Source organism: Zea mays, chromosome 8, assembly GCF_902167145.1.
Source record: "Zea mays cultivar B73 chromosome 8, Zm-B73-REFERENCE-NAM-5.0, whole genome shotgun sequence".
In the NCBI taxonomy this organism is placed as follows: Eukaryota; Viridiplantae; Streptophyta; class Magnoliopsida; order Poales; family Poaceae; genus Zea; species Zea mays.
This window is the reverse complement of record NC_050103.1, coordinates 100,236,627-100,263,917: the sequence shown is the minus strand read 5'-3', so window position 1 is coordinate 100,263,917 and position 27,291 is coordinate 100,236,627.

The following is a 27,291-nucleotide window of genomic DNA, read 5'->3' as shown; positions in this document are numbered from 1 at the left end:
CTTACGTGTACTCCGTCGTTTTCAGGATCCACTTTCGAAGTAGTCGAAAAGCACGAAAGACATTCCGGCGGAAAAGATCTTTTTTCGAGGAAAATTTCGACGCAGAGGGGGTTCCCCCCTTTTAGCCCCCGAGGGAGGGTCGGGCTTTGCCAAGGCAAGGCTGACCCTTCCTTGATGACTAAACTTTGCGTGAGAGCGAGGTATATGAACAACTTGAAAATATCTTAAGGGTAGAAGCGACGTAGCTGTTGGATGTTCCAAGCGTTGCTGTAGACCTCGCCTTGACTGTTGGCCAGCTTGTATGTTCCGGGTTTTAGAACTTCGGCGATGACGAACGGCCCCCCCCAGGGGGGTGTGAGCTTGTGTCGACCTCGGGCGTCTTGTCGCAGCCAAAGCACCAGGTCGCCCACCTGGAGGTCTCGGGACCGGACCCCTCGGGCGTGATAGCGTCGCATGGACTGCTGGTACCGCGCCGAGTGTAGTAAGGCCTTATCCCGAGCCTCTTCCAGCTGGTCCAGCGAGTCTTCTCGACTAGCTTGGTTGCTTTGGTCGGCATAGGCCCTCGTCCTCGGGGAACCGTATTCCAGGTTTGTGGGCAAGATGGCCTCAGCCCCATAGACTAGAAAGAACGGTGTGAAGCCCGTGGCTCGGCTCGGTGTCGTTCTCAGGCTCCAGACCACCGAGGGGAGTTCCTTCATCCATCGCTTGCCGAACTTGTTGAGGTTGTTGTAAATCCGAGGCTTGAGTCCTTGTAGAATCATGCCATTGGCACGCTCTACTTGCCCATTCGTCATGGGATGAGCCACGGCGGCCCAGTCCACCCGGATATGGTGATCCTCGCAGAAGTCCAGGAACTTTCTGCCGGTGAACTGGGTGCCGTTGTCGGTGATGATGGAGTTCGAGACTCCGAAACGATGGATGATGTTGGTGAAGAACGCCACCGCCTGCTCAGACCTGATGCTGTTCAGGGGTCAGACCTCGATCCACTTGGAAAATTTGTCGATGGCGACCAACAGGTGCGTGTAGCCCCCGGGTGCCTTCTGCAAGGGGCCAACGAGGTCCAGACCCCACACAGCAAAAGGCCATGTGATGGGTATCGTCTACAGAGCCTGAGCGGGCAGGTGGGTCTGCCTTGCATAGAACTGACACCCTTCGCAGGCGCGGACAATTCTAGTGGCGTCGGCCACCGCCGTTGGCCAGTAGAAACCTTGTCGGAAAGCATTCCCGACAAGGGCTCGAGGTGCTGCGTGGTGGCCGCAAGCCCCCGAGTGTATTTCTCGGAGGAGTTCCTGACCTTCGGTGGTGGAGATGCATCGCTGGAGGATGCCTGAAGGGCTGCGGTGGTAGAGCTCCTTCCCTTCTCCCAGCAAGACGAACGACTTGGCGCGCCGCGCCAACCACCGAGCTTCGGCTCGGTCAAGGGGTAGCTCTCCTCGGTGGAGATATTGCAGGTACGGGGTCTGCCAGTTTTGATCAGGCGTGACCCCGCTTTGCTCCCCCTCGACGCGCAGTGTTTCACCCTCGGGGGCCGAGGGTACCTCGGGCCGAACCGAGGGTGCCTCGGGCCGAGCCGAGGGTGCCTCGGACTGTGCCGAGGGTACCTCGGGCTGGGCCGAGGGTGCCTCAGGCTCGGGCGTGTCGTCGATCTTGACGGAGGGTTGATGCAGATCTCGGGAGAAGGCGTCTGGGGGAACCGTTGTTCGCCCCGAGGCTATTTTGGCTAGCTCGTCCGCAGTCTCGTTGTAGCGCCGAGCGATGTGGTTGAGCTCGAGCCCGTAGAACTTGTCTTCCAGGCGCCGAACCTCATCGCAGTAGGCCTCCATCTTCGGGTCGCGGCAGTGGGAGTTCTTCATGACTTGGTCGATGACGAGCTGCGAGTCACCGTGAGTGTCGAGGCGTCGGACCCCTAGCTCGATGGCGATCCGCAACCCGTTGACCAGAGCCTCATACTCAGCTACATTGTTGGACGCCGGGAAGTGGAGGCGTAGCACGTTGCGTAGGTGCTTCCCGAGGGGCGAGATGAAGAGTAGGCCTGCGTCGGCTCCTGTCTTCATCAGCGACCCATCGAAGAACATGGTCCAGAGCTCCGGTTGGATCGGAGCTGTTGGTAGCTGGGTGTCGACCCATTTAGCCACGAAGTCCGCCAAGACCTGGGATTTGATGGCCTTCCGAGGGGCGAATGAGATTGTTTCGCCCATGATTTCCACCGCCCACTTTGTAATCCTACTCGAGGCCTCTCGGCAATGGATGATCTCCCCCAGGGGGAAGGATGACACCACAGTCACCGGATGAGACTCGAAGTAGTGTCGCAACTTCCGCCGTGTCAGGATCACCGCGTACAGCAGCTTCTGAATTTGTGGGTAGCGGATTTTGGTTTCGGACAGTACCTCGCTGATGAAGTAGACTGGCCTCTGAACGGGCAATGCATGCCCCTCTTCTTGCCTCTCGACCACAATCGCGACGCTAACCACCTGAGTGGTCGCAGCGACGTAGACCAAGAGGGCTTCTCCGGCAGCTGGGGGCACCAAGATAGGCGCCTTCGTGAGGAGCGCCTTCAGGTTCCCGAGGGCTTCCTCGGCCTCAGGGGTCCAAGTGAAGCGCTCGGCCTTCCTTAAGAGGCGGTACAGGGGTAGACCTCTTTCGCCGAGGCGTGAGATGAAGCGGCTCAGAGCCGCGAGACATCCCATGACCCTCTGTACGCCTTTCAAGTCCTGGATGGGCCCCATGCTGGTGATGGCTGCGATCTTCTCCGGGTTGGCTTCGATGCCCTGCTCGGAGACGATGAACCCCAAGAGCATGCCTCGGGGCACCCCGAAGACACACTTTTCGGGATTGAGCTTGACACCTTTCGCCTTGAGACATCGGAATGTCACTTCAAGGTCAGAAAGGAGGTCGGAGGCTTTCCTCGTCTTGACTACGATGTCATCGACGTAGGCCTCGACCGTGCGGCCAATGTGCTCGCCGAACACATGGTTCATGCACCGCTGGTACGTTGCACCCGCATTCCTCAAGCCGAACGGCATGGTGACATAGCAGTACATGCCGAAGGGTGTGATGAAAGAAGTCGCGAGCTGGTCGGACTCTTTCATCCTGATTTGGTGATACCCTGAGTAGGCATCGAGGAAAGACAGGGTTTCGCACCCAGTAGTGGAATCCACGATCTGATCGATGCGAGGCAGAGGGTAGGGAACCTTCGGACATGCCTTGTTCAGACCAGTGTAGTCTACACACATCCGCCATTTCCCCCTTTCTTTCTCACAAGCACAGGGTTGGCAAACCATTCGGGATGGAATACCTCTTTGATGAACCCTGCCGCCATTAGCTTGTGGATCTCCTCGCCTATGGCTCTGCGCTTCTCCTCGTCGAATCGGCGCAGAGGCTGCTTGACGGGTCGGGCTCCGGCTCGGATGTGAAAGGGAAATGTGCCCTTGGGCCATTTCTAAGTATTTTGGTGATTTAGTGCCCAACACAAGTGCTTAAATGTGAATTTATGCTCATGGATGGACAAAGTGCAAATCAAGAGTAAAGGTATGTTTCTAAGCCCTAGTACATTGGTTTTGTGTACTAATATACTTGTCTAAGTATTAGAAACAGAAAGAAGAAGAAAAGAAAAGAGGAGAAAAAGACTTGGCTGTGTGCAGCCAAGACTCAGCTCAGTCTGGCACACCGGACTGTCCGGTGGTGCACCGGACAGTGTCCGGTGCGCCAGGCTGGCTCGGCGTGAAGTAGCCGCTCTCGGGAATTCGCCGACGGCGTACAGCTAAAATTCACCGGACTGTCCGGTGTGCACCGGACTGTCCGGTGAGCCAACGGTCGGCCGGGCCAATGGTCGGCCGCGGAATCTGCGCGCGACACGTGGCCGGGCCAACGGTCGGAAGGGGGCACCGGACTGTCCGGTGTGCACCGGACTTGTCCGGTGCGCCAACGGCTCCCAGATCTGCAACGGTCGGTAGCGCCATTTTAGGAAGGAAATCGGGCACCGGACAGTGTCCGGTGTGCACCGGACTGTCCGGTGCACCCGACGACAGAAGGCAAGATTGGCCTTCCAGATTTGCTCTCAACGGCTCCTAGCTGCCTTGGGGCTATAAAAGGGACCCCTAGGCGCATGGAGGAGACACACAAGCAACCTTAGAGCATTCTTGATCATCCATACTCAGTCTTTGCACATTCGTTTGTCATTCTCAGTGATTCGAGCTCCATTCTAGTGAGAACTTTGAGATAGTCTTTTGAGCTTGATTCTTGGCCGTGTGTGCGCATTTTGCTGTGGATTTGTGTGTGTTGCTTTCCTCCGTTACTCCGAATTTCTTGTAAATCTCAAGTGTAAGGGCGAGAGGCTCCAAGTTGTGGAGATTCCTCGCAAACGGGATATTGAAAGGCAAAACAAAACACCGTGGTATTCAAGTTGGTCTTTGGACCACTTGAGAGGGGTTGATTGCAACCCTCGTCCGTTGGGACGCCACAACGTGGAGTAGGCAAGCGTTGGTCTTGGCCGAACCACGGGATAAACCACTGTGTCATATCTGTGTCTGATCTCTTGTGGTATTGTGTTTTGTTGAGACTCCTCTTTAGCCACTTGGCAATTATTGTGCTAACACTTAACAAGTTTTTGTGGCTATAAGATTAAGTTTCACAGGATCACCTATTCACCCCCCCCTCTAGGTGCTCTCAATTGGTATCGGAGCCATTCTCTTCAAGAAAGGGACTAACCGCCCGAAGAGATGGATCCTAAGGGGAAGGGAATCGTGATCAACGACAAGGAGAAGGAGTCCTTCGTCAACGAGCCAAAGGACGACAAGACTACCGACTCGGGCTCGGGGCACAGACGCAAAGAAGGGAAGAAGAAGAAGACAAGACGCATCAAGGAGATCGTCTACTACGACAGTGACGAATCTTCCTCTTCCCAAAAGGACGACGACAACGACTACAAAAAGACGGTCAATTCAAACTTTTCATTTGATTATTCTTGTATTCAACATAGTTCGAATTCGCATTTGCTTTCCATTCCTCTTGGCAAACCTCCACACTTCAATGGGGAGGACTACGGATTTTGGAGTCACAAAATGCGTAGTCACTTATTCTCTCTCCATCCGAGCATTTGGGAGATTGTAGAGAATGGAATGAAGTTTGATAGCTCGGATAACTCCATGCTCATAAATGAACAAATCCATAGAAATGCACAAGCTACTACTGTTCTCTTAGCGTCCTTGTGCAGGGAAGAGTACAACAAGGTGAGCGGCTTGGACAATGCCAAGCAAATATGGGACAGCCTCAAGATCTCTCACGAGGGGAATGACATCACCATGCTCACCAAAATGGAGTTGGTGGAGGGCGAGCTTGGACGATTCGCCATGATAAGGGGAGAGGAGCCAACCCAAACGTACAACCGGCTCAAGACCCTCATCAACAAAATAAGGAGCTACGGAAGCACGCGATGGACGGACCACGACGTCGTCCACCTAATGCTAAGGTCCTTTACCGTTCTTGATCCTCATCTCGTGAACAATATTCGTGAGAATCCCAGGTACACGATGATGACGCCCGAGGAGGTACTCGGAAAATTCGTAAGTGGGCGGATGATGATCAAGGAGGCGAGATACGTCGACGACGCGTTGAACGGTCCAATCCACGAGCCTCAACCCATTGCTCTCAAGGCAACAAGGAGCAAGGAGCCGCTACCCAGCAAGGTGGCGCAAGTTGAGGCAGCCGGGCTCAATGATGAAGAGATGGCTCTCATCATCAAAAGATTCAAGACGGCGCTAAATGGTCGCAAGGGGCAACCAAGGAAGACCAAGACAAAGGGGAAGCGCTCATGCTTCAAATGTGGTAAGGTTGGTCATTTTATTGCTAACTGTCCCAAAAATGATAGTGACCAGGAGCAAGGGAAGAATGGGAAGAGAGAGAACAAGAAGGTTTACAAGAAGGCCAAAGGCGAAGCACACCTTGGAAAGGAGTGGGATTCGGATTGCTCTTCGTCCGACTCCGACGACGAAGGACTCGCCGCCACTGCCTTCAACAAATTGGCCCTGTTCCCAAACGAGCATCACACTTGCCTCATGGCAAGGGAGAAGAAGGTAATCACTCGTAATGCTAATACTTATGATTCTTCTAGTGATGATGAGTATAGTGAGGATGAAATAGATTACTCTAGTTTATTCAAGGGATTGGATAGAACTAAGATAGCTAAGATTAATGAATTGATTGATGCCTTGAATGAAAAGGATAGAATCTTAGAGAAACAAGAAGATCTTTTATATGAAGAGCATGATAAATTTGTTAGTGCACAAAATTCACTTGCTCTAGAAGTTAAAAGAAATGGAATGCTTTCTTGTGAACTTTCTACTTGTAATGAAACCATTTCTTCTTTAAAAGGTGAAATTAATAATTTAAATGCTAAACTAGAAGTAGCAAGTAAATCTAACTCTTGTGTTGAACATGTTGAAATTTGCACTAGGTGTAAGGATGTTGATATTAATGCTTGTTGTAAACACTTAGTTTCAATTTCAAAACTAAATGATGAAGTGGCTAGTCTTAATGCCCAACTTAAGACTAGCAAGAATGAATTTGATAAGCTGAAATTTGCAAGGGATGCCTACACGATTGGTAGACACCCCTCAATTAAGGATGGACTTGGCTACAAGAGGGAAGCCAAGGACTTGATAGGCCATAAGGCTCCTATCTCCGCCAAGGAGAAAGGGAAGGCTCCTATGGCTAGTAGTACTAAAAGGAACCATGCTTTTATATATAATGATAGGAGACAAACTAGAAATGCTTATAGGAGTTATAATGCTTATGATGATTTTGACTCTCATGCCATGTTTGCTTCTAGTTCTTCCTATATGCATGGTAGAAATATGTCTAGGAGAAATGCTATTCATCATGTGCCTAGAAAGAATATTATTCATGCTCCTAGGAAAGTAGTGAATGAACATTCTACAATTTATTGTGCTTTAAATGCTTCCTTTGCTATTTGTAGAAAGGATAGGAAAATAGTTGCTAGGAAGTTAGGGGCAAAATGCAAGGGAGACAAAACCTGCATTTGGGTCCCTAAGGATATTTGCACTAACCTTGTAGGACCCAACATGAGTTGGGTACCTAAGACCCAAGCCTAAATTTGCCTTGCAGGTTTATGCATCCGGGGGTTCAAGCTGGATTATCGACAGCGGATGCACAAACCATATGACGGGGAAGAAGAAGATGTTCACCTCCTACGTCAAAAATAAGGATTCCCAAGATTCAATTATATTCGGTGATGGGAATCAAGGCAAGGTAAAAGGGTTAGGTAAAATTGCAATTTCTAATGAGCACTCAATTTCCAATGTGTTTTTAGTTGAGTCTCTTGGTTACAATTTGCTATCTGTTAGTCAACTATGCAATATGGGATATAATTGTCTTTTTACAAATGTAGATGTGTCTGTCATTAGAAGATGTGATGGTTCACTAGCTTTTAAGGGTGTACTAGACGGCAAGCTTTACTTAGTTGATTTTGCAAAAGAAGAGGCCGGTCTAGATGCATGCTTAATGGCTAAGACTTGCATGGGCTGGCTATGGCATCGCCGCTTAGCACATGTGGGGATGAAGAACCTTCACAAGCTTCTAAAGGGAGAACACGTGATAGGTTTGACTAACGTACAATTCGAAAAAGATAGACCTTGTGCAGCTTGTCAGGCAGGTAAACAGGTGGGAGGAGCGCATCACAGCAAGAATGTAATGACCACATCAAGACCCCTGGAACTGCTACATATGGACCTCTTCGGACCCGTCGCCTATCTAAGCATAGGAGGAAGTAAGTATGGTTTAGTTATTGTTGATGACTTTTCCCGCTTCACTTGGGTGTTCTTTTTGCAGGATAAGTCTGAAACCCAAGGGACCCTTAAGCGCTTCCTCAGGAGAGCTCAAAATGAGTTTGAGCTCAAGGTGAAGAAGATAAGGAGCGACAACGGGTCCGAGTTCAAGAACCTTCAAGCGGAGGAGTTCCTTGAGGAGGAAGGGATCAAGCACGAGTTCTCCGCTCCCTACACACCACAGCAAAATGGTGTGGTAGAGAGGAAGAACAGGACACTGCGTAAGCTTGGCTGATGACATGACCGCTGCTCCTGCCCGCCTGCCACCGCCATTACTGCCGGCCCGTCTTCGGCCGCATTGACCATCGCGCCAGGCTGGAGCCGCTGGGTCGTGCGCTGGGTCGCCTCGAGTCGCGGTATTGGTTCCACAGTCGAGGAGGCGCGGTGGTGGCACAGGTGGCGGTGCAGTTGCAGGCACGAAGCATTCGGCACGCCGGTTGCATGACGCGTGGGTCCGGGCCTCCATGCTGGGCGTGTTGGGAGTCGGAGAAGCGCGCCCACTTGGCGCGGTTGCACGCCGCCTGCATGGCTGCCCGCCCTTTCGCCCGCTGGTCTGGGCAAAAGTGGAGAGCCGCTTGTAACCACTGGGCGGTTGCACGCACCACGCGCGGCGGTTTGGCTTCTTCTGCTCTGGGCCGGCTTGCATGACGTGTGGGACCCAGCCCCCGCGCCGTAGGGGGAGGACCTTGGAGCGTGTTGGAGAAGACTCAGCCCACGACGGCTGGGGACGCAAGTAGGGAGAGTCGCCTTTAAAAGGAGGGTGATCCTCTTGGAAGGCGACCGTGTCTTCGCACTCCCTTATGCATCGTGTCTTTTCATCTTCCAAGCCCTCGGATGGGGGATATCCGCCGCCTTTCCGCTTCGTCGTTGGAGGAACGCAACTCTGCGGGAGTTGGTACCTTTCAGCCGTCGTTCGGCTTCAAGGATTTTCATCATGCAGCCCGACTGCACCCCTCCGCCGGCGGTCACCCAAGATGGTGACCTCCAGTTCGATGGCGGGGGAGAGCGAACCGGGCCGCGATCTTGGTCCCACCCTCAGCTTCAAGGATGTTCATCATCCCCGCTGGGGTGGAGGCCAGGTTGAGCCGGAGCTCTACCTCCCGCGCGGGTTCGTGGGTCGGCCTCTCCTTCGGGGTTCGAGGGAGAGGGCGCTCACTGGCCCTGCGGGCGGGTCGGACTTCGACAACGCGGGGTTGGTCGACGGCGGGCGTCATCAGCCTCAGCGCGTCAGGCTCGTCGGCTTAGCTCCTGGTGCCCCCTCCTGCCGGAAGGCGGCTGCCGCGCCGTGTGCACGTGAGGACCGCCCAAGATATCGCGCGCTGCCATGGCGGCGTTCGTGTTCTGGGGCGGTTCTACCTTTGCACCAGTACGGCGCCTCCATGCGGAGGTCGGTGCCTCACTCGCCCGGGAGGATCTGAGTGGGGATCTGCCGGAGGGCTGACGGCCCCTGTCGTCGGTGCCGAGGTGGAGGTGGCTCGAGAAGTCCCCGTTGCCGACGGGATCACCGCCACCATCCGTGCTTCGGGCCTCCGGCTCTTTGTACTTGTCCTCGCCCCTCGAGCGTCGACGTGGGTGAGGGCAAGATTGCAGCAGCATCCGCCCTGAGGCCCTCGCTGCTGCAGTTCGGCCACCCGGAGCGAGGGTCGTTGTCGCTGCTGCCGGGACGGGCAACGGCGAGCCACCCGTCGGCCTTCTGTTGCTCCGCAGGCCCCTCAATCGCGTGGGGTCGCTCGTACCTGCGGAGGTGGAACCGGAGCTCCGTTTGTAATGGCACTTCGAATGCCAATGTTTTTGTTCATTGTGGCTGTCGAGGCCTGAACATGTATGTAAATTCGGCACGGAGCCGTGTTTTTCCCCATTTTCGAGCACTAAGACTCGCCTGTTGGTTGTCTGAACTGCTTCACCAAGCGTGGGTCGCCCCGTGTAAAGGTGACGAGTGAGGTATCCGTATCCCGGAGGCGTAGGAGTCCCTCGGCTTGGTCAGCCTTGTTGTCCGAGGCTTCCCTTGCTTAGTTAGAAGAAACCCTCGGTCGCTCTTCGATGAGCCGAGGCCAGGGGTAGCGGCGCCAGCGCGAACAGAGGCAGAGTTGGCTCGAAAAGAAGACCAGGTCGGCCGGAGCCTGGCCGGGTCGTCCGCTAGCGGGACCGACGCCGGAATTGACCTGCCGAGGCCTCGGGCCGGGCTGATGTCCTTGGGGGACAGCTAGCCGAGGCCCCGGGGTGACCGGCCGAGCCGCCTGCTCGGGCCGGATCCTTGGAGAAGACCCTGGCGGCGATGGCCCGGGCTTGGTGATGACGTTGTCCTTCCGAGCGGAGACCCTTGGACCGCGTCGCCGTCCGAGGCTAGGTCGGACCTCGCCAGAGGTGTTGTCGACGCCGAGGGTGCTGCTGCTCCCTTTAGCCGTCAAGATTCGAGCCTGCAGGATCGGATTATCTTGTAGCGTGTGTTTTCTGCGGCCGCCGAGGCCGAAACACACCCTTGCCGTATTGTAAAGCCGCGTCTCCTTTCCTCTTGTTTCGAGTATCTGGACTTTTTTGTCGGTAACAGAACTGTTTGTGCGAGCGAGAATTGCTTCTCACGGAAGGTGATGAGTGAGGTATCCGTATCCCGGAGGCGTAGGAGTCCCTTGGCTCGGTCGGCCTTGCCGCTTACGCGCACTCTTACCCGTCCATGGGGTTCTGTCACCAACGCAGTCGAGAAAGCTCGAAGAATCGCTCTGGCAGAAGAGCTTCCGAACGTGAAGACTTGTTCAGTCCACGGAATCACTTGTCCGAACGTGAGTTACTTATGGCAGAAGGTGATGAGTGAGGTATCCGTATCTTGGAGGCGTAGGAGTCCCTCGGCTTGGTCAGCCTTGGCTGCTTACGTGTACTCCGTCGTTTTCAGGATCCACTTTCGAAGTAGTCGAAAAGCACGAAAGACATTCCGGCGGAAAAGATCTTTTTTCGAGGAAAATTTCGACGCAGAGGGGGTTCCCCCCTTTTAGCCCCCGAGGGAGGGTCGGGCTTTGCCAAGGCAAGGCTGACCCTTCCTTGATGACTAAACTTTGCGTGAGAGCGAGGTATATGAACAACTTGAAAATATCTTAAGGGTAGAAGCGACGTAGCTGTTGGATGTTCCAAGCGTTGCTGTAGACCTCGCCTTGACTGTTGGCCAGCTTGTATGTTCCGGGTTTTAGAACTTCGGCGATGACGAACGGCCCCCCCAGGGGGGTGTGAGCTTGTGTCGACCTCGGGCGTCTTGTCGCAGCCAAAGCACCAGGTCGCCCACCTAGAGGTCTCGGGACCGGACCCCTCGGGCGTGATAGCGTCGCATGGACTGCTGGTACCACGCCGAGTGTAGTAAGGCCTTATCCCGAGCCTCTTCCAGCTGGTCCAGCGAGTCTTCTCGACTAGCTTGGTTGCTTTGGTCGGCATAGGCCCTCGTCCTCGGGGAACCGTATTCCAGGTTTGTGGGCAAGATGGCCTCAGCCCCATAGACTAGAAAGAACGGTGTGAAGCCCGTGGCTCGGCTCGGTGTCGTTCTCAGGCTCCAGACCACCGAGGGGAGTTCCTTCATCCATCGCTTGCCGAACTTGTTGAGGTCGTTGTAAATCCGAGGCTTGAGTCCTTGTAGAATCATGCCATTGGCACGCTCTACTTGCCCATTCGTCATGGGATGAGCCACGGCGGCCCAGTCCACCCGGATATGGTGATCCTCGCAGAAGTCCAGGAACTTTCTGCCGGTGAACTGGGTGCCGTTGTCGGTGATGATGGAGTTCGAGACTCCGAAACGATGGATGATGTTGGTGAAGAACGCCACCGCCTGCTCAGACCTGATGCTGTTCAGGGGTCGGACCTCGATCCACTTGGAAAATTTGTCGATGGCGACCAACAGGTGCGTGTAGCCCCCGGGTGCCTTCTGCAAGGGGCCGACGAGGTCCAGACCCCACACAGCAAAAGGCCATGTGATGGGTATCGTCTACAGAGCCTGAGCGGGCAGGTGGGTCTGCCTTGCATAGAACTGACACCCTTCGCAGGCGCGGACAATTCTAGTGGCGTCGGCCACCGCCGTTGGCCAGTAGAAACCTTGTCGGAAAGCATTCCCGACAAGGGCTCGAGGTGCTGCGTGGTGGCCACAAGCCCCCGAGTGTATTTCTCGGAGGAGTTCCTGACCTTCGGTGGTGGAGATGCATCGCTGGAGGATGCCTGAAGGGCTGCGGTGGTAGAGCTCCTTCCCTTCTCCCAGCAAGACGAACGACTTGGCGCGCCGCGCCAACCGCCGAGCTTCGGCTCGGTCAAGGGGTAGCTCTCCTCGGTGGAGATATTGCAGGTACGGGGTCTGCCAGTTTTGATCAGGCGTGACCCCGCTTTGCTCCCCCTCGACGCGCAGTGTTTCACCCTCGGGGGCCGAGGGTACCTCGGGCCGAACCGAGGGTGCCTCGGGCCGAGCCGAGGGTGCCTCGGACTGTGCCGAGGGTACCTCGGGCTGGGCCGAGGGTGCCTCAGGCTCGGGCGTGTCGTCGATCTTGACGGAGGGTTGATGCAGATCTCGGGAGAAGGCGTCTGGGGGAACCGTTGTTCGCCCCGAGGCTATTTTGGCTAGCTCGTCCGCAGTCTCGTTGTAGCGCCGAGCGATGTGGTTGAGCTCGAGCCCGTAGAACTTGTCTTCCAGGCGCCGAACCTCATCGCAGTAGGCCTCCATCTTCGGGTCGCGGCAGTGGGAGTTCTTCATGACTTGGTCGATGACGAGCTGCGAGTCACCGCGAGCGTCGAGGCGTCGGACCCCTAGCTCGATGGCGATCCGCAACCCGTTGACCAGAGCCTCATACTCAACTACATTGTTGGACGCCGGGAAGTGGAGGCGTAGCACGTAGCGTAGGTGCTTCCCGAGGGGCGAGATGAAGAGTAGGCCTGCGTCGGCTCCTGTCTTCATCAGCGACCCATCGAAGAACATGGTCCAGAGCTCCGGTTGGATCGGAGCTGTTGGTAGCTGGGTGTCGACCCATTCAGCCACGAAGTCCGCCAAGACCTGGGATTTGATGGCCTTCCGAGGGGCGAATGAGATTGTTTCACCCATGATTTCCACCGCCCACTTTGTAATCCTACTCGAGGCCTCTCGGCAATGGATGATCTCCCCCAGGGGGAAGGATGACACCACAGTCACCGGATGAGACTCGAAGTAGTGTCGCAACTTCCGCCGTGTCAGGATCACCGCGTACAGCAGCTTCTGAATTTGTGGGTAGCGGATTTTGGTTTCGGACAGTACCTCGCTGATGAAGTAGACTGGCCTCTGAACGGGCAATGCATGCCCCTCTTCTTGCCTCTCGACCACAATCGCGACGCTAACCACCTGAGTGGTCGCAGCGACGTAGACCAAGAGGGCTTCTCCGGCAGCTGGGGGCACCAAGATAGGCGCCTTCGTGAGGAGCGCCTTCAGGTTCCCGAGGGCTTCCTCAGCCTCAGGGGTCCAAGTGAAGCGCTCGGCCTTCCTTAAGAGGCAGTACAGGGGTAGACCTCTTTCGCCGAGGCGTGAGATGAAGCGGCTCAGAGCCGCGAGACATCCCATGACCCTCTGTACGCCTTTCAAGTCCTGGATGGGCCCCATGCTGGTGATGGCTGCGATCTTCTCCGGGTTGGCTTCGATGCCCTGCTCGGAGACGATGAACCCCAAGAGCATGCCTCGGGGCACCCCGAAGACACACTTTTCGGGATTGAGCTTGACACCTTTCGCCTTGAGACATCGGAATGTCACTTCAAGGTCAGAAAGGAGGTCGGAGGCTTTCCTCGTCTTGACTACGATGTCATCGACGTAGGCCTCGACCGTGCGGCCAATGTGCTCGCCGAACACATGGTTCATGCACCGCTGGTACGTTGCACCCGCATTCCTCAAGCCGAACGGCATGGTGACATAGCAGTACATGCCGAAGGGTGTGATGAAAGAAGTCGCGAGCTGGTCGGACTCTTTCATCCTGATTTGGTGATACCCTGAGTAGGCATCGAGGAAAGACAGGGTTTCGCACCCAGCAGTGGAATCCACGATCTGATCGATGCGAGGCAGAGGGTAGGGAACCTTCGGACATGCCTTGTTCAGACCAGTGTAGTCTACACACATCCGCCATTTCCCCCCTTTCTTTCTCACAAGCACAGGGTTGGCAAGCCATTCGGGATGGAATACCTCTTTGATGAACCCTGCCGCCATTAGCTTGTGGATCTCCTCGCCTATGGCTCTGCGCTTCTCCTCGTCGAATCGACGCAGAGGCTGCTTGACGGGTCGGGCTCCGGCTCGGATGTGAAAGGGAAATGTGCCCTTGGGCCATTTCTAAGTATTTTGGTGATTTAGTGCCCAACACAAGTGCTTAAATGTGAATTTATGCTCATGGATGGACAAAGTGCAAATCAAGAGTAAAGGTATGTTTCTAAGCCTTAGTACATTGGTTTTGTGTACTAATATACTTGTCTAAGTATTAGAAACAGAAAGAAGAAGAAAAGAAAAGAGGAGAAAAAGACTTGGCTGTGTGCAGCCAAGACTCAGCTCAGTCTGGCACACCGGACTGTCCGGTGGTGCACCGGACAGTGTCCGGTGCGCCAGGCTGGCTCGGCGTGAAGTAGCCGCTCTCGGGAATTCGCCGACGGCGTACGGCTAAAATTCACCGGACTGTCCGGTGTGCACCGGACTGTCCGGTGAGCCAACGGTTGGCCGGGCCAACGGTCGGCCGCGGAATCTGCGCGCGACACGTGGCCGGGCCAACGGTCGGAAGGGGGCACCGGACTGTCCGGTGTGCACCGGACTTGTCCGGTGCGCCAACGGCTCCCAGATCTGCAACGGTCGGTAGCGCCATTTTAGGAAGGAAATCGGGCACCGGACAGTGTCCGGTGTGCACCGGACTGTCCGGTGCACCCGACGACAGAAGGCAAGATTGGCCTTCCAGATTTGCTCTCAACGGCTCCTAGCTGCCTTGGGGCTATAAAAGGGACCCCTAGGCGCATGGAGGAGACACACAAGCAACCTTAGAGCATTCTTGATCATCCATACTCAGTCTTTGCACATTCGTTTGTCATTCTCAGTGATTCGAGCTCCATTCTAGTGAGAACTTTGAGATAGTCTTTTGAGCTCGATTCTTGGCCATGTGTGTGCGCATTTTGCTGTGGATTTGTGTGTGTTGCTTTCCTCCCTTACTCCGAATTTCTTGTAAATCTCAAGTGTAAGGGCGAGAGGCTCCAAGTTGTGGAGATTCCTCGCAAACGGGATATTGAAAGGCAAAACAAAACACCGTGGTATTCAAGTTGGTCTTTGGACCACTTGAGAGGGGTTGATTGCAACCCTCGTCCGTTGGGACGCCACAACGTGGAGTAGGCAAGCGTTGGTCTTGGCCGAACCACGGGATAAACCACTGTGTCATATCTGTGTCTGATCTCTTGTGGTATTGTGTTTTGTTGAGACTCCTCTTTAGCCACTTGGCAATTATTGTGCTAACACTTAACAAGTTTTTGTGGCTATAAGATTAAGTTTCACAGGATCACCTATTCACCCCCCCTCTAGGTGCTCTCAATTGGTATCGGAGCCATTCTCTTCAAGAAAGGGACTAACCGCCCGAAGAGATGGATCCTAAGGGGAAGGGAATCGTGATCAACGACAAGGAGAAGGAGTCCTTCGTCAACGAGCCAAAGGACGACAAGACTACCGACTCGGGCTCGGGGCACAGACGCAAAGAAGGGAAGAAGAAGAAGACAAGACGCATCAAGGAGATCGTCTACTACGACAGCGACGAATCTTCCTCTTCCCAAAAGGACGACGACAACGACTACAAAAAGACGGTCAATTCAAACTTTTCATTTGATTATTCTCGTATTCAACATAGTTCGAATTCGCATTTGCTTTCCATTCCTCTTGGCAAACCTCCACACTTCGATGGGGAGGACTACGGATTTTGGAGTCACAAAATGCGTAGTCACTTATTCTCTCTCCATCCGAGCATTTGGGAGATTGTAGAGAATGGAATGAAGTTTGATAGCTCGGATAACTCCATGCTCATAAATGAACAAATCCATAGAAATGCACAAGCTACTACTGTTCTCTTAGCGTCCTTGTGCAGGGAAGAGTACAACAAGGTGAGCGGCTTGGACAATGCCAAGCAAATATGGGACAGCCTCAAGATCTCTCACGAGGGGAATGACATCACCATGCTCACCAAAATGGAGTTGGTGGAGGGCGAGCTTGGACGATTCGCCATGATAAGGGGAGAGGAGCCAACCCAAACGTACAACCGGCTCAAGACCCTCATCAACAAAATAAGGAGCTACGGAAGCACGCGATGGACGGACCACGACGTCGTCCGCCTAATGCTAAGGTCCTTTACCGTTCTTGATCCTCATCTCGTGAACAATATTCGTGAGAATCCCAGGTACACGATGATGACGCCCGAGGAGGTACTCGGAAAATTCGTAAGTGGGCGGATGATGATCAAGGAGGCGAGATACGTCGACGACGCGTTGAACGGTCCAATCCACGAGCCTCAACCCATTGCTCTCAAGGCAACAAGGAGCAAGGAGCCGCTACCCAGCAAGGTGGCGCAAGTTGAGGCAGCCGGGCTCAATGATGAAGAGATGGCTCTCATCATCAAAAGATTCAAGACGGCGCTAAATGGTCGCAAGGGGCAACCAAGGAAGACCAAGACAAAGGGGAAGCGCTCATGCTTCAAATGTGGTAAGGTTGGTCATTTTATTGCTAACTGTCCCGAAAATGATAGTGACCAGGAGCAAGGGAAGAATGGGAAGAGAGAGAACAAGAAGGTTTACAAGAAGGCCAAAGGCGAAGCACACCTTGGAAAGGAGTGGGATTCAGATTGCTCTTCGTCCGACTCTGACGACGAAGGACTCGCCGCCACTGCCTTCAACAAATCGGCCCTCTTCCCAAACGAGCATCACACTTGCCTCATGGCAAGGGAGAAGAAGGTAATCACTCATAATGCTAATACTTATGATTCTTCTAGTGATGATGAGTATAGTGAGGATGAAATAGATTACTCTAGTTTATTCAAGGGATTGGATAGAACTAAGATAGCTAAGATTGATTAATTGATTGATGCCTTGAATGAAAAGGATAGAATCTTAGAGAAACAAGAAGATCTTTTATATGAAGAGCATGATAAATTTGTTAGTGCACAAAATTCACTTGCTCTAGAAGTTAAAAGAAATGGAATGCTTTCTTGTGAACTTTCTACTTGTAATGAAACCATTTCTTCTTTAAAAGGTGAAATTAATAATTTAAATGCTAAACTAGAAGTAGCAAGTAAATCTAACTCTTGTGTTGAACATGTTGAAATTTGCACTAGGTGTAAGGATGTTGATATTAATGCTTGTTGTAAACACTTAGTTTCAATTTCAAAACTAAATGATGAAGTGGCTAGTCTTAATGCCCAACTTAAGACTAGCAAGAATGAATTTGATAAGCTGAAATTTGCAAGGGATGCCTACACGATTGGTAGACACCCCTCAATTAAGGATGGACTTGGCTACAAGAGGGAAGCCAAGGACTTGATAGGCCATAAGGCTCCTATCTCCGCCAAGGAGAAAGGGAAGGCTCCTATGGCTAGTAGTACTAAAAGGAACCATGCTTTTATATATAATGATAGGAGACAAACTAGAAATGCTTATAGGAGTTATAATGCTTATGATGATTTTGACTCTCATGCCATGTTTGCTTCTAGTTCTTCCTATATGCATGGTAGAAATATGTCTAGGAGAAATGCTATTCATCATGTGCCTAGAAAGAATATTATTCATGCTCCTAGGAAAGTAGTGAATGAACATTCTACAATTTATTGTGCTTTAAATGCTTCCTTTGCTATTTGTAGAAAGGATAGGAAAATAGTTGCTAGGAAGTTAGGGGCAAAATGCAAGGGAGACAAAACCTGCATTTGGGTCCCTAAGGATATTTGCACTAACCTTGTAGGACCCAACATGAGTTGGGTACCTAAGACCCAAGCCTAAATTTGCCTTGCAGGTTTATGCATCCGGGGGTTCAAGCTGGATTATCGACAGCGGATGCACAAACCATATGACGGGGAAGAAGAAGATGTTCACCTCCTACGTCAAAAATAAGGATTCCCAAGATTCAATTATATTCGGTGATGGGAATCAAGGCAAGGTAAAAGGGTTAGGTAAAATTGCAATTTCTAATGAGCACTCAATTTCCAATGTGTTTTTAGTTGAGTCTCTTGGTTACAATTTGCTATCTGTTAGTCAACTATGCAATATGGGATATAATTGTCTTTTTACAAATGTAGATGTGTCTGTCATTAGAAGATGTGATGGTTCACTAGCTTTTAAGGGTGTACTAGACGGCAAGCTTTACTTAGTTGATTTTGCAAAAGAAGAGGCCGGTCTAGATGCATGCTTAATGGCTAAGACTTGCATGGGCTGGCTATGGCATCGCCGCTTAGCACATGTGGGGATGAAGAACCTTCACAAGCTTCTAAAGGGAGAACACGTGATAGGTTTGACTAACGTACAATTCGAAAAAGATAGACCTTGTGCAGCTTGTCAGGCAGGTAAACAGGTGGGAGGAGCGCATCACAGCAAGAATGTAATGACCACATCAAGAACCCTGGAACTGCTACATATGGACCTCTTCGGACCCGTCGCCTATCTAAGCATAGGAGGAAGTAAGTATGGTTTAGTTATTGTTGATGACTTTTCCCGCTTCACTTGGGTGTTCTTTTTGCAGGATAAGTCTGAAACCCAAGGGACCCTTAAGCGCTTCCTCAGGAGAGCTCAAAATGAGTTTGAGCTCAAGGTGAAGAAGATAAGGAGCGACAACGGGTCCGAGTTCAAGAACCTTCAAGTGGAGGAGTTCCTTGAGGAGGAAGGGATCAAGCACGAGTTCTCCGCTCCCTACACACCACAGCAAAATGGTGTGGTAGAGAGGAAGAACAGGACACTGCGTAAGCTTGGCTGACGACATGACCGCTGCTCCTGCCCGCCTGCCACCGCCATTACTGCCGGCCCGTCTTCGGCCGCATTGACCATCGCGCCAGGCTGGAGCCGCTGGGTCGTGCGCTGGGTCGCCTCGAGTCGCGGTATTGGTTCCACAGTCGAGGAGGCGCGGTGGTGGCACAGGTGGCGGTGCAGTTGCAGGCACGAAGCATTCGGCACGCCGGTTGCATGACGCGTGGGTCCGGGCCTCCATGCTGGGCGTGTTGGGAGTCGGAGAAGCGCGCCCACTTGGCGCGGTTGCACGCCGCCTGCATGGCTGCCCGCCCTTTCGCCCGCTGGTCTGGGCAAAAGTGGAGAGCCGCTTGTAACCACTGGGCGGTTGCACGCACCACGCGCGGCGGTTTGGCTTCTTCTGCTCTGGGCCGGCTTGCATGACGTGTGGGACCCAGCCCCCGCGCCGTAGGGGGAGGACCTTGGAGCGTGTTGGAGAAGACTCAGCCCACGACGGCTGGGGACGCAAGTAGGGAGAGTCGCCTTTAAAAGGAGGGTGATCCTCTTGGAAGGCGACCGTGTCTTCGCACTCCCTTATGCATCGTGTCTTTTCATCTTCCAAGCCCTCGGATGGGGGATATCCGCCGCCTTTCCGCTTCGTCGTTGGAGGAACGCAACTCTGCGGGAGTTGGTACCTTTCAGCCGTCGTTCGGCTTCAAGGATTTTCATCATGCAGCCCGACTGCACCCCTCCGCCGGCGGTCACCCAAGATGGTGACCTCCAGTTCGATGGCGGGGGAGAGCGAATCAGGCCGCGATCTTGGTCCCACCCTCAGCTTCAAGGATGTTCATCATCCCCGCTGGGGTGGAGGCCAGGTTGAGCCGGAGCTCTACCTCCCGCGCGGGTTCGTGGGTCGGCCTCTCCTTCGGGGTTCGAGGGAGAGGGCGCTCACTGGCCCTGCGGGCGGGTCGGACTTCGACAACGCGGGGTTGGTCGACGGCGGGCGTCGTCAGCCTCAGCGCGTCAGGCTCGTCGGCTTAGCTCCTGGTGCCCCCTCCTGCCGGAAGGCGGCTGCCGCGCCGTGTGCACGGGAGGACCGCCCAAGATATCGCGCGCTGCCATGGCGGCGTTCGTGTTCTGGGGCGGTTCTACCTTTGCACCGGTACGGCGCCTCCATGCGGAGGTCGGTGCCTCACTCGCCCGGGAGGATCTGAGTGGGGATCTGCCGGAGGGCTGACGGCCCCTGTCGTCGGTGCCGAGGTGGAGGTGGCTCGAGAAGTCCCCGTTGCCGACGGGATCACCGCCACCATCCGTGCTTCGGGCCTCCGGCTCTTTGTACTTGTCCTCGCCCCTCGAGCGTCGACGTGGGTGAGGGCAAGATTGCAGCAGCATCCGCCCTGAGGCCCTCGCTGCTGCAGTTCGGCCACCCGGAGCGGGGGTCGTTGTCGCTGCTGCCGGGACGGGCAACGGCGAGCCACCCGTCGGCCTTCTGTTGCTCCGCAGGCCCCTCAATCGCGTGGGGTCGCTCGTACCTGCGGAGGTGGAACCGGAGCTCCGTTTGTAATGGCACTTCGAATGCCAATGTTTTTGTTCATTGTGGCTGTTGAGGCCTGAACATGTATGTAAATTCGGCACGGAGCCGTGTTTTTCCCCATTTTCGAGCACTAAGACTCGCCTGTTGGTTGTCTGAACTGCTTCACCAAGCGTGGGTCGCCCCGTGTAAAGGTGACGAGTGAGGTATCCGTATCTCGGAGGCGTAGGAGTCCCTCGGCTTGGTCAGCCTTGTTGTCCGAGGCTTCCCTTGCTTAGTTAGAAGAAACCCTCGGCCGCTCTTCGATGAGCCGAGGCCAGGGGTAGCGGCGCCAGCGCGAACAGAGGCAGAGTTGGCTCGAAAAGAAGACCAGGTCGGCCGGAGCCTGGCCGGGTCGTCCGCTAGCGGGACCGACGCCGGAATTGACCTGCCGAGGCCTCGGGCCGGGCTGATGTCCTTGGGGGACAGCTAGCCGAGGCCCCGGGGTGACCGGCCGAGCCGCCTGCTCGGGCCGGATCCTTGGAGAAGACCCTGGCGGCGATGGCCCGGGCTTGGTGATGACGTTGTCCTTCCGAGCGGAGACCCTTGGACCGCGTCGCCGTCCGAGGCTAGGTCGGACCTCGCCAGAGGTGTTGTCGACGCCGAGGGTGCTGCTGCTCCCTTTAGCCGTCAAGATCCGAGCCTGCAGGATCGGATTATCTTGTAGCGTGTGTTTTCTGCGGCCGCCGAGGCCGAAACACACCCTTGCCGTATTGTAAAGCCGCGTCTCCTTTCCTCTTGTTTCGAGTATCTGGACTTTTTTGTCGGTAACAGAACTGTTTGTGCGAGCGAGAATTGCTTCTCACGGAAGGTGATGAGTGAGGTATCCGTATCCCGGAGGCGTAGGAGTCCCTTGGCTCGGTCGGCCTTGCCGCTTACGCGCACTCTTACCCGTCCATGGGGTTCTGTCACCAACGCAGTCGAGAAAGCTCGAAGAATCGCTCCGGCAGAAGAGCTTCCGAACGTGAAGACTTGTTCAGTCCACGGAATCACTTGTCCGAACGTGAGTTACTTATGGCAGAAGGTGATGAGTGAGGTATCCGTATCTTGGAGGCGTAGGAGTCCCTCGGCTTGGTCAGCCTTGGCTGCTTACGTGTACTCCGTCGTTTTCAGGATCCACTTTCGAAGTAGTCGAAAAGCACGAAAGACATTCCGGCGGAAAAGATCTTTTTTCGAGGAAAATTTCGACGCAGAGGGGGTTCCCCCCTTTTAGCCCCCGAGGGAGGGTCGGGCTTTGCCAAGGCAAGGCTGACCCTTCCTTGATGACTAAACTTTGCGTGAGAGCGAGGTATATGAACAACTTGAAAATATCTTAAGGGTAGAAGCGACGTAGCTGTTGGATGTTCCAAGCGTTGCTGTAGACCTCGCCTTGACTGTTGGCCAGCTTGTATGTTCCGGGTTTTAGAACTTCGGCGATGACGAACGGCCCCCCCCAGGGGGGTGTGAGCTTGTGTCGACCTCGGGCGTCTTGTCGCAGCCAAAGCACCAGGTCGCCCACCTGGAGGTCTCGGGACCGGACCCCTCGGGCGTGATAGCGTCGCATGGACTGCTGGTACCGCGCCGAGTGTAGTAAGGCCTTATCCCGAGCCTCTTCCAGCTGGTCCAGCGAGTCTTCTCGACTAGCTTGGTTGCTTTGGTCGGCATAGGCCCTCGTCCTCGGGGAACCGTATTCCAGGTTTGTGGGCAAGATGGCCTCAGCCCCATAGACTAGAAAGAACGGTGTGAAGCCCGTGGCTCGGCTCGGTGTCGTTCTCAGGCTCCAGACCACCGAGGGGAGTTCCTTCATCCATCGCTTGCCAAACTTGTTGAGGTCGTTGTAAATCCGAGGCTTGAGTCCTTGTAGAATCATGCCATTGGCACGCTCTACTTGCCCATTCGTCATGGGATGAGCCACGGCGGCCCAGTCCACCCGGATATGGTGATCCTCGCAGAAGTCCAGGAACTTTCTGCCGGTGAACTGGGTGCCGTTGTCGGTGATGATGGAGTTCGAGACTCCGAAACGATGGATGATGTTGGTGAAGAACGCCACCGCCTGCTCAGACCTGATGCTGTTCAGGGGTCGGACCTCGATCCACTTGGAAAATTTGTCGATGGCGACCAACAGGTGCGTGTAGCCCCCGGGTGCCTTCTGCAAGGGGCCGACGAGGTCCAGACCCCACACAGCAAAAGGCCATGTTATGGGTATCGTCTACAGAGCCTGAGCGGGCAGGTGGGTCTGCCTTGCATAGAACTGACACCCTTCGCAGGCGCGGACAATTCTAGTGGCGTCGGCCACCGCCGTTGGCCAGTAGAAACCTTGTCGGAAAGCATTCCCGACAAGGGCTCGAGGTGCTGCGTGGTGGCCGCAAGCCCCCGAGTGTATTTCTCGGAGGAGTTCCTGACCTTCGGTGGTGGAGATGCATCGCTGGAGGATGCCTGAAGGGCTGCGGTGGTAGAGCTCCTTCCCTTCTCCCAGCAAGACGAACGACTTGGCGCGCCGCGCCAACCGCCGAGCTTCGGCTCGGTCAAGGGGTAGCTCTCCTCGGTGGAGATATTGCAGGTACGGGGTCTGCCAGTTTTGATCAGGCGTGACCCCGCTTTGCTCCCCCTCGACGCGCAGTGTTTCACCCTCGGGGGCCGAGGGTACCTCGGGCCGAACCGAGGGTGCCTCGGGCCGAGCCGAGGGTGCCTCGGACTGTGCCGAGGGTACCTCGGGCTGGGCCGAGGGTGCCTCAGGCTCGGGCGTGTCGTCGATCTTGACGGAGGGTTGATGCAGATCTCGGGAGAAGGCGTCTGGGGGAACCGTTGTTCGCCCCGAGGCTATTTTGGCTAGCTCGTCCGCAGTCTCGTTGTAGCGCCGAGCGATGTGGTTGAGCTCGAGCCCGTAGAACTTGTCTTCCAGGCGCCGAACCTCATCACAGTAGGCCTCCATCTTCGGGTCGCGGCAGTGGGAGTTCTTCATGACTTGGTCGATGACGAGCTGCGAGTCACCGCGAGCGTCGAGGCGTCGGACCCCTAGCTCGATGGCGATCCGCAACCCGTTGACCAGAGCCTCATACTCAGCTACATTGTTGGACGCCGGGAAGTGGAGGCGTAGCACGTAGCGTAGGTGCTTCCCGAGGGGCGAGATGAAGAGTAGGCCTGCGTCAGCTCCTGTCTTCATCAGCGACCCATCGAAGAACATGGTCCAGAGCTCCGGTTGGATCGGAGCTGTTGGTAGCTAGGTGTCGACCCATTCAGCCACGAAGTCCGCCAAGACCTGGGATTTGATGGCCTTCCGAGGGGCGAATGAGATTGTTTCGCCCATGATTTCCACCGCCCACTTTGTAATCCTACTCGAGGCCTCTCGGCAATGGATGATCTCCCCCAGGGGGAAGGATGACACCACAGTCACCGGATGAGACTCGAAGTAGTGTCGCAACTTCCGCCGTGTCAGGATCACCGCGTACAGCAGCTTCTGAATTTGTGGGTAGCGGATTTTGGTTTCGGACAGTACCTCGCTGATGAAGTAGACTGGCCTCTGAACGGGCAATGCATGCCCCTCTTCTTGCCTCTCGACCACAATCGCGACGCTAACCACCTGAGTGGTCGCAGCGACGTAGACCAAGAGGGCTTCTCCGGCAGCTGGGGGCACCAAGATAGGCGCCTTCGTGAGGAGCGCCTTCAGGTTCCCGAGGGCTTCCTCGGCCTCAGGGGTCCAAGTGAAGCGCTCGGCCTTCCTTAAGAGGCGGTACAGGGGTAGACCTCTTTCGCCGAGGCGTGAGATGAAGCGGCTCAGAGCCGCGAGACATCCCATGACCCTCTGTACGCCTTTCAAGTCCTGGATGGGCCCCATGCTGGTGATGGCTGCGATCTTCTCCGGGTTGGCTTCGATGCCCTGCTCGGAGACGATGAACCCCAAGAGCATGCCTCGGGGCACCCCGAAGACACACTTTTCGGGATTGAGCTTGACACCTTTCGCCTTGAGACATCGGAATGTCACTTCAAGGTCAGAAAGGAGGTCGGAGGCTTTCCTCGTCTTGACTACGATGTCATCGACGTAGGCCTCGACCGTGCGGCCAATGTGCTCGCCGAACACATGGTTCATGCACCGCTGGTACGTTGCACCCGCATTCCTCAAGCCGAACGGCATGGTGACATAGCAGTACATGCCGAAGGGTGTGATGAAAGAAGTCGCGAGCTGGTCGGACTCTTTCATCCTGATTTGGTGATACCCTGAGTAGGCATCGAGGAAAGACAGGGTTTCGCACCCAGCAGTGGAATCCACGATCTGATCGATGCGAGGCAGAGGGTAGGGAACCTTCGGACATGCCTTGTTCAGACCAGTGTAGTCTACACACATCCGCCATTTCCCCCCTTTCTTTCTCACAAGCACAGGGTTGGCAAGCCATTCGGGATGGAATACCTCTTTGATGAACCCTGCCGCCATTAGCTTGTGGATCTCCTCGCCTATGGCTCTGCGCTTCTCCTCGTTGAATCGGCGCAGAGGCTGCTTGACGGGTCGGGCTCCGGCTCGGATGTGAAAGGGAAATGTGCCCTTGGGCCATTTCTAAGTATTTTGGTGATTTAGTGCCCAACACAAGTGCTTAAATGTGAATTTATGCTCATGGATGGACAAAGTGCAAATCAAGAGTAAAGGTATGTTTCTAAGCCTTAGTACATTGGTTTTGTGTACTAATATACTTGTCTAAGTATTAGAAACAGAAAGAAGAAGAAAAGAAAAGAGGAGAAAAAGACTTGGCTGTGTGCAGCCAAGACTCAGCTCAGTCTGGCACACCGGACTGTCCGGTGGTGCACCGGACAGTGTCCGGTGCGCCAGGCTGGCTCGGCGTGAAGTAGCCGCTCTCGGGAATTCGCCGACGGCGTACGGCTAAAATTCACCGGACTGTCCGGTGAGCCAACGGTCGGCCGGGCCAACGGTCGGCCGCGGAATCTGCGCGCGACACGTGGCCGGGCCAACGGTCGGAAGGGGGCACCGGACTGTCCGGTGTGCACCGGACTTGTCCGGTGCGCCAACGGCTCCCAGATCTGCAACGGTCGGTAGCGCCATTTTAGGAAGGAAATCGGGCACCGGACAGTGTCCGGTGTGCACCGGACTGTCCGGTGCACCCGACGACAGAAGGCAAGATTGGCCTTCCAGATTTGCTCTCAACGGCTCCTAGCTGCCTTGGGGCTATAAAAGGGACCCCTAGGCGCATGGAGGAGACACACAAGCAACCTTAGAGCATTCTTGATCATCCATACTCAGTCTTTGCACATTCGTTTGTCATTCTCAGTGATTCGAGCTCCATTCTAGTGAGAACTTTGAGATAGTCTTTTGAGCTCGATTCTTGGCCGTGTGTGTGCGCATTTTGCTGTGGATTTGTGTGTGTTGCTTTCCTCCCTTACTCCGAATTTCTTGTAAATCTCAAGTGTAAGGGCGAGAGGCTCCAAGTTGTGGAGATTCCTCGCAAACGGGATATTGAAAGGCAAAACAAAACACCGTGGTATTCAAGTTGGTCTTTGGACCACTTGAGAGGGGTTGATTGCAACCCTCGTCCGTTGGGACGCCACAACGTGGAGTAGGCAAGCGTTGGTCTTGGCCGAACCACGGGATAAACCACTGTGTCATATCTGTGTCTGATCTCTTGTGGTATTGTGTTTTGTTGAGACTCCTCTTTAGCCACTTGGCAATTATTGTGCTAACACTTAACAAGTTTTTGTGGCTATAAGATTAAGTTTCACAGGATCACCTATTCACCCCCCCTCTAGGTGCTCTCAATTGGTATCGGAGCCATTCTCTTCAAGAAAGGGACTAACCGCCCGAAGAGATGGATCCTAAGGGGAAGGGAATCGTGATCAACGACAAGGAGAAGGAGTCCTTCGTCAACGAGCCAAAGGACGACAAGACTACCGACTCGGGCTCGGGGCACAGACGCAAAGAAGGGAAGAAGAAGAAGACAAGACGCATCAAGGAGATCGTCTACTACGACAGCGACGAATCTTCCTCTTCCCAAAAGGACGACGACAACGACTACAAAAAGACGGTCAATTCAAACTTTTCATTTGATTATTCTCGTATTCAACATAGTTCGAATTCGCATTTGCTTTCCATTCCTCTTGGCAAACCTCCACACTTCGATGGGGAGGACTACGGATTTTGGAGTCACAAAATGCGTAGTCACTTATTCTCTCTCCATCCGAGCATTTGGGAGATTGTAGAGAATGGAATGAAGTTTGATAGCTCGGATAACTCCATGCTCATAAATGAACAAATCCATAGAAATGCACAAGCTACTACTGTTCTCTTAGCGTCCTTGTGCAGGGAAGAGTACAACAAGGTGAGCGGCTTGGACAATGCCAAGCAAATATGGGACAGCCTCAAGATCTCTCACGAGGGGAATGACATCACCATGCTCACCAAAATGGAGTTGGTGGACGGCGAGCTTGGACGATTCGCCATGATAAGGGGAGAGGAGCCAACCCAAACGTACAACCGGCTCAAGACCCTCATCAACAAAATAAGGAGCTACGGAAGCACGCGATGGACGGACCACGACGTCGTCCGCCTAATGCTAAGGTCCTTTACCGTTCTTGATCCTCATCTCGTGAACAATATTCGTGAGGATCCCAGGTACGCGATGATGACGCCCGAGGAGGTACTCGGAAAATTCGTAAGTGGGCGGATGATGATCAAGGAGGCGAGATACGTCGACGACGCGTTGAACGGTCCAATCCACGAGCCTCAACCCATTGCTCTCAAGGCAACAAGGAGCAAGGAGCCGCTACCCAGCAAGGTGGCGCAAGTTGAGGCAGCCGGGCTCAATGATGAAGAGATGGCTCTCATCATCAAAAGATTCAAGACGGCGCTAAATGGTCGCAAGGGGCAACCAAGGAAGACCAAGACAAAGGGGAAGCGCTCATGCTTCAAATGTGGTAAGGTTGGTCATTTTATTGCTAACTGTCCCGAAAATGATAGTGACCAGGAGCAAGGGAAGAATGGGAAGAGAGAGA